Here is a 13,004-nt window from a genome sequence, read left to right as displayed (position 1 = left end):
GAAAAGAGTATATGACATGAGTAAATACATGCCCAATATTGAATGAAAGTAATATATTGAAATAAAAAGTATTTTAAAAAAATCGCAAAAAAAATCAGTCCTGGACATAGTTGAAAAGTAACTGCTTTGTGATTCAGTTAATTTTCTACTATGTCCATAGGTAATTTCTATTTTAGGGCGTGATCTCATCTTCAACTTAGGAGATGTTCTTTTGGTGAGTCTAGTTCCGAAAATAAACATGCCAAAAACGAACATACTCTTGTTCACCTTGTGTAAGCGTAGCTCTTAAAATACACATGCAAAAAACTAATATGCTCAAAGGAATATAGTTAAGCTAAGAATAAAATTGAATGAATGTAATGATTATATTAATATAAAAATTTATAAAAAAAAAGAAGCTTAAATCTGTCAAAAGGAGTTTCCTAGTATATTGGTTTTATGGATCTAAAACTGTCCCTTCAAATCAGTGACTTTTAAACTGTGCCTTTCGTCGATTCCCTGTTTTGGACGCGGCCCTGTCCTCTGGTCTAGATCTTAAGAGGAGCTCTTTTGAAAGAGTCCAGCTCTAAACAATCACATGCAAAAATAACCAATATACTTCCATTCAATTTGTGTACAGAGTATGAGAAAAATGATTAAGAAAGCGTGCATGTTGTGGTAATATTTTTAGCTTCCCCCATTGAAGATGCTGTTCGTCTCATGTCATTAATGTACAAACCCGTCACTCGCCCATCTCTACTTTGTAAGATGATATAATATGTGAGAGCCCACCTCTTATGGCGCTATCTCTATGCTATCTGATGCTGCCTCATTAAGCTGAAGGCTTGCCATAGAAAAGCTCTGCATATTTATGCAGTTCATTATGACACATTTTGTCAGCTTTCAACCGCCCAGGGGCGGTGCCTCATATGTTTGCCCAGTTAACATACACTCACACACACACACACACACACACACAGACACCCAGTTAATGAAGTGGCTCAGCTTCAGTCAATATAGAATCCCCTCCCACTGAGGGGCATAATCTCGCTATGCAGGTTAGTGGGGCCCGTCCTTGAGCCTGTTTATAGAGATTTAATGAGCTGCCAGCTAAATAATACATTTGCGTAGCTAATTTTCCGCAGCACACGCTTTAAAGTGGCACTTAATTAACATTGCGTATACGACAAGTGAGCCGGCGAAATCTTCAGCTACAGACAAAATCAATTTCCCCACAATGCCCGGAAGCAGCACAACGGATATGAAAGACGACTGCCTGCGGCGACTAGGCAGCCAAGGCAGTCATGACATGGCTTCAAACATAATAAACAACAGCGACAACAGCAACAGCAGCAATAACAACAACAACAGCAACAGCAACAACAACAAGAACTACAAACAACATCCAGTTGAACAAGCAGAGCAACAAAAACAACTGCAAGGCTTTTGGAGTTGGAAATTATTTTGACATTTGGCATGGCCGCAAAATATTTTCGTGGCATGCTAAAGTGCTCGAGAAGCCCAGCATCAATAAGCTGTTGACAACTTGAAAGTAGCAGCCAAGCACTCTAACTAGATGGGCGTGGCAGTCTAGTGTATGAGTTGAAGGGGGCGGGAACAGGGGCTGGGTTGGGATATGGCTGGGGTACTTCGTTTATTGAAGTGCGCTAAACTTTTCGCCGGCAACAACGTCGCTTGTTAATATTGAGACGCGCATTATTTATGGCAAACTTTTAGCAACACTTTGCGATTGATGGGCGTGGCATGGTCGAGGGCGTGGGCTTTATACTTGGCGTCTGGGTTACTTTGGCTGCGAGCAACTTTTAACGAGTTGCCGACTGCAAACTGCAAATGTTTGCACCTAGTCGCTGCAATTTTGCCGCTTAGTTTTACATCAAATGCAACGCAAAGAAGTTGCAAGCTGCTTAACTCGTTGCAAGCACAGCAGAGGCAACAACAGAAAGCAAGTAAAAGTGCTGCCGTCAGGAGTGCATGACTAGGAGATACACTAAACTCAGCGCCAAGCTGCCGTTAAAAGAGTTCCAGCTTCCTTCTATACATACATATAAATACAATGCAAGCTCTCTGCATCTACCGTGCTTCTCTTTCCGTCACCCCACACTATTTTTGAGAAATGCGTTCTAGATTAACCTGGGTGTTTGCAGTCCGAACTTTATGAAAGGTTCAGGGTATAAATATGGTATACAAAAATAATTGCATAACAAAGCACAAGACTCTACCTTAAGACTGTGAATTTTTCTCTATTGCAGGTGGAAACGTTGGAGGTATCCTGAGAGTAAAATTATAAAAATATATATATATACAATATCTACATACGAAGTTTGCAAAATCTATGTTTACCAATATCAAAAAAACTCTCCCCGAGTTCCACAAATTATTTAAAACTCATTCTGCATATGGTATAGATCGACCAGATCAGCTAGAGTTAGCTTGTCATTATGATACTTTGCATTCATACTTTATGGGCTCTTCGGTGCTTTCCTTTTACCTGTTACATACATTTTCACAAAAAACATTATACCCTTAAACATTTGCAATGGGTTTAGGGTATTAAAACACACACACACAAAATAAAAGTTGCTGCAACTTGACAAATTATACGCAACGTTGCGCCTGCAAGTAGCTGCCCCTCATCCCTGCCCCTCTCAACAACTCTAAGCTCCGGCTGAGTACTGTCCATGGCAACGCAATCGCCCATCTCAGACACTAGAAACCATAAGCATTTCATTATTACAACACAAATATGTTGAAAATTTCATTAGACGGCTGCATTGTTCCAGCAGCCAACTGACCCGTCTAAAAGTCGAAAAAAGTTGCTGGCCCCAAACCCCGAAACCCAAACTGAACTAATGATAATTTTAGCTTGTTGATATGTGCACAGACTACACTTGTTAGTCAGGCTTGTGGACTTGGGTTCGGGAAAATTTCTAAATAAAGTGTTAAGCACATGCAGCTTGTCAGAACTATTTTCATAAAATAGATGCTGATAATATGCTGAGTCTGGAATAGGTAAATATGTTGTTTAGAAGATTTAGTGGCATGGAATATCTGTTCAGTAATATTATATTTTTGGTGAATGGATATATATCCATCCTTATCTAAAATCGTATCCATATTCATTAATATTTAAGTAAGCTTATATCTATATTTATTTTATTTATCTATATACTTATTGCAGATCGAGTATATTTCCGATATTCGATAACTTGCCTTGTTTGCAAGTAATCGATTAAAATCGGTTTCGAAATTCTGTTTTTTGAGCAATTTTGGTAAATAATAAGAGCTAAAATCACCAAACTTGACATGTAGCTTCTAGAATATTATACCCATATATTCAAGTATCTTTCATTTTATACATATCGCCTGTTGAAAGAAGAGGGATCAGGGTATCCCCTAGTCGGGAGCTCCCGACTAGAGCCTCTTACTTCTTTTTCACTGGTTTCATTAAAATAAACACAAACTTATAAATGCGTACATATTCGATTATAATCCATGTAATAATTATTAATTGAATTTTGAATCATTTGATTTCGCGTTTACTTTCATTTATTCAGCTTTATATATGTATGAGAAAATCGTTTCCTAAATAAAAAGCAAGCGTTGAGATATTCAAAAATAACAGATTGTATAAATTGGGAGACATAAATTCAGTTCTAGTCTTTTATGGAAGTAGTTAACATCCCAAAACAAAAAATTAACAATCAAAATACGAGCAGTTCAATAGAAAAAAGCTAATCGAAAATTTTATATATTTATTTTTTACGGTATGTCTCTTAAGCATTTAGAGCACCTGCCTATAAGTTCTTCAAGTGCATTCAATACGCAGATATTCAATTGAGAACATGTTGAAGCGGACTGGACACAAATCGCATGAAAAACGGGAAAATGTGGAGGCCACTTTACTGGTAAATCGTGATTATGGATTCATGAAGACCACCAATACGGGCTCACCGTTACCAAAGAAAACGAATCCCTTCGATCCACAAATGCTGATCGACCGTCAGCAAGGTGCCCAACGGAGATCAGTTTCCTCGATTTCTGAATCGCGGCCAACGACTTCTAGTGACTCTTCATTCGAGAAACTAGCACAAAACCCTTTTCGCAAATCGGAAATGACGTTTGAAATGAAGCGAAAGCTGTTCGAAGGGTAAAAAATGATACATATCGCTCATTTTCTTGCCGCGCCTTATGGCGAATTCACCAAATGGGAAATTTACCATAACGCGCGGCAAGAAAATGAGCGGTATTTATCATTTTTTACTCATCGAACAGCTTTCGTTTCATTTCAAACGTCATTTCCGGATTGCGAAAAGGGTTTTGTGCTAGTTTCTCGAATGAAGAGTTACTAGAAGCGTTGTCATCGATTCATCTTCCCAATGTTGAACATAAGCTGCCCAAGTATTCCAAGCGAGACTCTCAGCAGCATGCCTTGCAAGAGATGGAGGAGTTCTGTCGTGCCATGAACATCAAGATAAGCAAGGACTTCTACAATTAGATACAAATATAACACTTTCTACACCACAATACACACATCGGTCTTACACACATATGTACATATATATTTATACATATTTTCTGAGTCAATAAACAGCTGGAAACTATTTTCGCTTGCATCGGAGAGTTCTGGTAATTTTTGTCATGTCACTTGTACCTTTCAGATATACTGGGAGTCCACAACGCTTGGCTTTTGGTATACTGAGCTGCTGAGGCGCGATGGACAATTTCGTAACTGGATATCCACGGATCGTCCAAAGGTAAGCCCCCCCCCCCCCATCTAATAGCATCCCCCATTTCAGCCGTTTTTTACGCTTGAATAGTATATATATATATCAAGTATCTTTAATTTTATAGCTATCACCACCTCCCCGCTACTTCCTCATAGCTATAAATCAAGTAAATAAACTAGTTTAGGCTGCCCACAAATATAAGCTACAATTTAAATGAAATTGACTTTTTGAGAATACAAAAATATTCTGTAGCACAGTAAGATCTACTGTAGAAAATTTCATCAAGATTGGCTAAGAAAAAGTTACTAAAGAAAACGTGTTTTGGCTTTCCTCGTATCAGCGGCAGCAAGTGCAAATTCCAAGAATTTCAGTTTCGAGTTCGAACCCTGCCAAGAGAATTTTTTAGCGAGCATTTGGTGTTGGAATAAGAGGGTTCAGGGTATCCCCTAGTCGGGAGCTCCCGAGTAGAACTTCTTACTTGTTTTAATATGCCTTACCCCGTATCAATTTCTCCACATTCATGTATTTATATCCCTTAATTAATCTTTCTTTGATGACTTTTACGCTTCAAACATCATCATGGAGTTTTAGAAGCCCATATTTACGCCTGAGTATAACAAATATGTATAAAGTTTGTGGTTCCAGCAGCTAGTTCCACCAACAAGTGGCAACCGCATACAAGAACCCCAACAAGAACCCCAACAAGAACCGCATACAAATTCATAAAAACGTTTAAAAACACGCAAAGTGAAATACCTTCCCTCTGCCCCTCATGCCCTTACGGACGCCAAGCTGACCAACGAAGCCCCAACATGAAATTCCCAGACAAACAGGAGCGCAGGACCCAAGGACCCCGACTGCCCTCATAATGAGGAAGCCAGGGCAGGAGCTGGAGCAGGAGCTGGAGCTGAGTCTGAGCTCTGATTCGGGTCGGCAGCTGGGGGCCTCGTATTTGTGGTGCTGGTCAGCAGCAAACATTGCAATTTCATTTAATAACAAAATATTTGGACAGCAACAACTTTGGGCTGGAGAGCAGAAGACCCAGTTAGAACTTACAGCAAGAGGGCGAGAGGGCGAGAGACACAAGAGGGTGCAGCAGGGGGCAGCAAAATGATTACGTCTTTATGCAGAAATTATTTATGATTGCATTGTCTAGACTTCATGGCGCGCACAATGCACCGGAATTCCGCGACGCCAGAGAAAGCCCCAAAACTGAAACCTAACAATGTTTGCTGGGGTAATTTATGTGCTGATTGCTCATACGCCACGTGTGTCAGGAGTCGCTTAAAGACGCTTAAATGCCGCTTTGCGCGCTGCAGGATAAACTTTGCAAAGATATATTTGCCTAAGTTCTGTACAAACGTGTTTATTCGAATCCATTTGTGACGCTTGGAATATCAGTTTGTTAGATCTTTGAATAAATGATTAATTTAATCAAGCTAAGACAGCTTTTTGATAAAGGAGGTCTTAATTAAAATTTAAGCAGAGACTTTGGTAAACTTCTGGTCGGATGTTCAGTGATTGCTGTTCCTGCGGGTACATACTCTTAAAATCTGAAGAAATAAAAATTTTGAGGACTAGATTATTCATAGCATAACTCCATTTAATACTGTACTGTACTGTACTCACTGTAACTTCTTTGAGCAGTAAGTGACTAGATCCATTACAATTCAATAATAATATCATTATTAATGTAATAAACATCTTATAGACTCTAAAGGTGTTCGAACCTCAGTTTTCCTTTGCTCTTCCTTCATTCCTTCTTTTTAATTAATCGTAGAACTATGCTTGGTGTAACATAAAGTCATAAGTTAATTACAATGAAATAGACTCTTCTGCGTTGACTAGCCAACTAAACTTCTCTGTCCCTACTAGACTAACACGTAATTATACACCTTTATCGCTTAACTGTAATATGTTTAACTAACTATGCCTTGAATGAACCGTTCCGGATCCTCTGTGATGATTACAACAATCATTCCGGAGTATTCCACTCGGAGTGTTCTAAACAATTTGGCAAGTAGATTGTCTATATCTATAGTCTTAGTTTGTATTCGTTTCGCGACTTATGTCTTTCGTTACAAAGCTGTCGGTTGGGCGGGAGGTGGGAGGTGGGATGCAGCACATTATTTTCAGATAGATCTATTGATCTATGCACTTAAGTCCCTGAATCTACATTAAATCAAAAACATGGTACAAGCCTAAGCTTTTAAGCTCTGAGTAATTACTAATATAATGCTTTTTATTTGTTTAGAAAAGCCTTGTAGAAATTAAATAAAAATGGGAGTTAGTACCTAATTATCTGTATATTGAATAATGAAAAGTAATTGTTTAGGCAAAGATTACCCAATCTAACAGCTGTAGCAACACCTGCTGGTTGTCAATCTTTGATTATTGACACCTCCCAAAGCGACAACTTTAAGCTGGACCTTAGCTCGGGACGGGTAGGGAGCTGATTGCAAAAAAAAAAAGAGGAAAAAAAGAGGCCTGTAAATTGCATTGGCAGAATTTAATTAACGTCGCATTGAATTTTAATCAAGTTCATTCAACGGCGACAACGACAACGTGACATTATTTGCATGCGAAATTAACCTGTGACACGCGAAAGAGATAGAGGTGAGAGATGCAGAGAGAGAGAGGGAGAGAGGGCAGAGGAGCGCGCGCTGGCGTTCGCGGTCGACAGGTGGCGCCCTTTGACAAACATGACACGACACGTTGTAAAAAAATAAACTGGAATGGATACATTTTTTATACAGCACCTGTAAAATATATATGCACATGTGTTTATATTTGTCTGGTCTGCAATATTTGTACCCTATAACCATTGCAAATGTGCAGCCGACCCTATAAAGGTCGTCTATTTTATAGACACCGTTATTTTTAAGACACCTCTCGCGTGCTCGAGAACTTTTAAAGACATAGCCTTTATTTTTGGGATGCAGACACATTTGAGTATCATCTTAAATGCCTGAAAAACTCAGTTATATCAGACTTTAATAACAAGAGTTATTAAAGAATAAATACTCTAATATGGGCCTGAGAGGAGAACAAGCTTGTGGCAGGTGAATCTTGTGTTTGTAGGGTATCTATTAGTCGTGCACATGGACTTTAACCTTCTGCCCGGGTTCAATATGTTGTTTGGTTTGTCATTATGTCAATAGATTGAAATTTGTGATTTCAGTGGAGAGAGCAAGAGACAAAAGCCAGTTAGAGAGAGACAGAGAAATTGAGGATTGGTTACATGTTATCCAGCCGCACACGGATAAAACCCTATTAAAGTTGGACTTTAAAATTTGAATTCGAATTCGACTCCGAACAAATCAAAACTATCCGAAACCTTCATTTGGCAAGCAATTCAATTGTGCAGTACGCAAATAACAGGCATTTAGCATGGATCCTTCGTCGGTCGCCGGCAATTTGTAGTTGGGCAACAATTACAGCAAAATATGTAAACAAATTTGCAACAATTCGACAGAGAACATGTTGTTCGCATTGCTCCCAAATGCTGGTTGGCTCCCATTTCTGTTGATTATTAGACGCTGCCTGTTTTCGGCTCTTATTGGTTGGCCTGGCTGGCTTTTAATTGAAATATGATTTTCCGTCTAACAATGATTGGAAGAGCAGTTGGTGCCGCTGCCCGTCTGACGTCATGTCAAAAGCAAGCTAAATTTGATCTCCAGTTTCGACAGTATGCAAAGTGCATGCACGACACGTCTGTTAGCCTGTCATGCAGGGACGGGGCTGCTGGTCAACGGGGAGCATGCAAAGCCAGTGCCCACAAGAGCATTCTAGTCGGTAATAAATGACTAACAGATACCCTGTAAACAGTTGTCATAGCAAGCATTCCTGCTTCCTTCTACACACACACACACACAAGCAAGCCAGGCGCTGGTTGCCTCTTCTGATTTCCTTGGGATCACACTCTGAGCAAACTGTCCTTGATTAACTTTGGTATTTATCTTGCGATCATTATGAAATTTTCAGTGCATAAATATAACATGCAACCGTGTGTAAATACCAAAGCCCAAGGCTATAGCTTAAGAAATGCGTGTTTTGCCATAGTTTTCGGCGGGGAACGGGGGAGGTATTCAAAAAAGGAAATATTCATAATTTGTGTAAGCTTAACAAAAGCCTACATAACAAATTAGGCATATTTAAATACTATGAGCTCCAAGATAATTTCAAAAACTAGGGTATCGATTTTAATCGATGTGGGAGCAAGCCCTGTTATCGATGTTTTAAAACAAACTTTTCCTGCACTGGAAAAACCTGCTGTCAAATTATTAACTCTCTAACTCTTATAGTCTCTCAGATCAGACGGACATGGCTAGATTCACTCGGATTCGAAGAAGCTTATGTCTGACTCTAACATGGCCTTGACAAAAACATTATACCCTTTATGTCCAATTTCAAGGGGCATAAATGCTGAAGGCTTCAACTCTTCAGCTGCTTGGAAGGCAAACTTTATTCATACGGTATGCCGGGCACATAAAACTAGACAAAACTGTCATGTTTCATGGTCGAACAGGGCAGGTTGGCAGCGGCACTCGAATCCCTAAATACAACCGAAAAGTCACAAAGTTTTTGGCCATTGCAATATGCAAAATATGTCGAGGCGTCGAAATATGCAAATCTAGCTGGCCAGCAAAGAGAGAGAGGGGGAGAGAGAGAGAGGGGGGAGAGAGAAACGACAGCCAATAATTTGAAACAGCAGTTGCTGGGAAATCATTTTTGGTTTTTCCAAGAGAAAAACACTTGAAAGCCAAATTGAAAATGTACTGAACATTGAAATTTTGTGTAGCTCCAAGGGAAGGTGCACGGTTTTCGACCAGAGTTGAACTGCTTTGACAATTCAATTAGGTTGTAGCGCCTAATTGAAGTTGTGGCCCAAGCGAATTCATGTACATTATTCTGCGAATGCACAAATTATTCAATGCTGTAAAAATAGATTTGTGAAAATTGTCAAAATGTGACACAGCTAATTTAAAAGTGCATGGAAAAACATGCGGATCAATCGATTCTAATTGGTTTCGTCCGACTCTTTAATATGTACCACTTATCTGAGCTTCTCAGCAGCAGAAATATCAGGTTTAAATTGCATTTTCCCAAACGTGGTTGCCAGATTCCTGGCTCCATCGTAGATCCCAAAGGTAGCTATTTGCTTTTTCTGGTTTAAATTGGATGTTTCCGTAATTTCTCGGGATATTCTCTTATAGCCTTTTTAACAGTTTACAAGTTATTGTTAGATATCAATACATATCTTTAATATCTAGTTTAATATCTTTATATTTATTTCGTCTAAATTATTTCAGCCTATTTTGTATCTAATGTATCCATTGCAGGAATATTTTTTTCTTAGGATTATAACAATATTCTATAATTAATTACTTTCTAAACTGGCAATAACTTGCCAATAAATCTGATTTCAATTCGCTTTTTACTTATATATTTTACAAATATTCAGCCAATAAAAACAAAAACAATTCATTTTCCGTTTAAGGATGGTTGACAAAATTGCTTTCAATTTTTATTTTAAATGCATTAGGCCCGGACCTCGAGTCAGCTAATAAAATATATTAATTAATTTTTCTATGCTAAAAGTATCAAATATTCAAAGTTGTTTGTCAACTCTAAGGGAACACTGTATTTGAATATATGACCTCTATATTTTCTTCAAACTTCTGCAAAATACTTCCATCTGCAGCTGCTCACATATCTTCTGCCGTCTACACTTTGATAACAATTATATTTTCCATTCTGTCTTTTCCTTTGCTTTTCAACCATTTTCCACTCTGCAATTTTCCCCATGCTAAAGTACCTGGCGGTCCAGTTAAAGGCCTGACATATGAGCGTCATCATTTAGCACAGATCTGTGAGCCCTTTTAAAGTTGCACTTAAAACCATTTCAAATCTTGTTCTTCACTCGTCAACCGCTGCCCGCTTGCGCCCTCTTTCCCCCCACCTGCCCGCTCGCCTGGCCCCCTTGCCAGGCCATTTCACAGAGACGACATCGTCGTCCATGTGGAGTGGGCGTGTCAATGGCCCATCTCTGCAGTTACGCAGCCCATGCAGCCCATTTGACCGATGTTTACGATGAGGCGAACGATGTGCAGCAATTTCTGTGCTCCCCCCCCCCCCTCCCCTCCACCTATACCGCAATCCATCCTCTTGGCCTGAGGCAACCAAAATGCACTTTTCGGGCCGCAACTAATTTTATGACCGCAGAACTTAGTATGCGTCTGTTTTAATGGTCGATCCAAGAAGTGATTCCTCTTAACTCATAATTGGCCGCATAGTCGAGCAACGTCTCGGCCATTATGACAATTGGCAATGCACCAATATCGAGGCAGGCCGGAGCGTAGCCTCTGTTGCCTCTGATCCAACAGAGACATTCAAAAAGTTGGCAGCTTGTGGCGATGCGTGGCAATGAACGCGAGAACAATTAAACGACAATCCATTTAATGGCCCAGCACAGCGACGACCATTTGGAGACCATCTTTCTCCCTCCCTCCCCCTCTCTGTCTGTCTCGGCCTCTGCTAGCCGACGTCTTAATGGCCAAATTATTGTCACTTTGAAGTCGGCGCCATTAAATTAGCCCTGAAAAGCCACAGCATCAATTTTATGAGCAGCGCACAAAGTTTTATTAGTGAGAAGAAACTTTTTGCATGCATTTGCTGCTTTAAAATGTGTATATAGGAATGCCATATATACATATATCTATATATTATTTATATATATTACGAGCTTTTGCCATTATTCAACACGCGACGCGTCCCTGTTTCCCCAATGGACTCAGAAAACAAAGGCGAATCCTGGCCAGAGCTGCGCTTAAAATAGCTACTGACTCTGACCCCCAACACTGTGCAACAAATTTGAGGCTCTCACACACATACAAATCAAAAATTCAACAAATTACAAAAAAAAAACGAAAAACTTGTTAAAAATGATGAACCTAACATTTTTATTTTTTATTAACGAAAACCTATTCTAGTTGCATAGTGTTGTCTGTTGAAAGTCTGTCCCATACTTGGCTCAGCTATTTATTTGCATAACAATTTGAGATTAATTGTTAAATCGATTTATGACGCCCTCCAGCATTGACTTTTTGTTTGGCATTCGTTTCACTGCGCTCAGTTAATTTCTACTTAAAGTTCGCCAAATTGATAGTCAGTTAATTTTAATGTTAGTTAAACCCTGGTTAACATTTTGTTAGCGACCACTAATTGCATTTGGATGCACTAAAATTTCAATTAGTCCTTTTAATTATATTGTGCACTGTTGTCGGTTTTATTTCTCATTTATGCCGCAGCTTAATTTGCTGTTTTAATCTGCCCAATAAACCCTTGGCGAAAGTCAGGGCTGAATACAATGCAATTACAATTTCAATTCTAAATCAATCAAGAGCACAAATCGTATTCATGAAATCGGTTCAATTTTGACAAAGTAATTGCAGTTAACGAAGGTTCTATGGACTCTAGGTAGGGTACTGGACATTTGGGAACTATCAAGTACAAAGTTGTAGCATAAAATTGGGCAGCGAAATGAACATGAGAAATATTATTAAGATTGGTCTTTAATTGACACTATGAATCGATTAAAATTAAAACATCCAAATTTCAAAATGAGAAAGTTGTTATAAACGATACTTTTGCAGAAAAAAGTTCAATATATAATGCAGAACCCATCTTAAAGACAAGCCATGAAAATGCCCTCATTCATTAAAATCAGCTAAGTTTTGGCAAAGGTATTGAAGGGTTGAAGTCTAGTATTAACATTTGCTAGACTCTAGCCACTTTTTAAGTCCACATTTTTGGCAATTTTGGCATGATTTGACCGTTAAATTGAACACTCAGAATTCCACCTATCCTTTTTACTCATTTTTAAAAACACAACCGATTTCATATATAATTTAAAGATTCCAACATTTGTGTATAACATCATATCATAATATAATATAATGCATAAATAATATGAAAGGTACTTAAAAAATCTAAATTTTAATTGTTTTTAATAAATGCTTAAGTTTTAGACGCAGCATCAAACTGAATAAGAAACTATGAGCCAAATGCCATTAAATCACGAAAATCGGTTCAGTCAGCAGTCTATAAAGCACATGCAGTTCGGAATACCCCTAACAACCTACGTTATTATGCACGAAATACCCCTGACAACTCATATTAAAGGATCGGCATGCTTTATTATATCATGCGCTTCAGATGACACAGTGATTTAAACATAACACAACTAACCCAAAAGGAAAACAAGCTGAAAATGAG

The 13,004-nt window shown here is 38.8% G+C and overlaps 1 long non-coding RNA gene across 1 annotated transcript; it reads left to right on the top strand.

The window, feature by feature from the left end:
• Nucleotides 1–3,587: 3,587 nt before the first annotated feature.
• LOC135433910 (uncharacterized) lies at nt 3,588–4,601 on the top strand. Its single transcript, XR_010437157.1, has 2 exons — nt 3,588–3,764; nt 3,827–4,601. It is a non-coding gene; the product is annotated as an uncharacterized LOC135433910 (long non-coding RNA).
• The last annotated feature ends 8,403 nt before the right edge of the window (nt 4,602–13,004 follow it).

This window comes from Drosophila montana, unplaced genomic scaffold (genome assembly GCF_035044405.1).
Source record: "Drosophila montana isolate Dmon_TW-CO22-7 unplaced genomic scaffold, ASM3504440v1 contig_3240_1, whole genome shotgun sequence".
NCBI lineage: Eukaryota > Metazoa > Arthropoda > Insecta > Diptera > Drosophilidae > Drosophila > Drosophila montana.
Note: the sequence above shows the minus strand (reverse complement) of the source record. Positions and strands in the feature narration are given on the sequence as shown.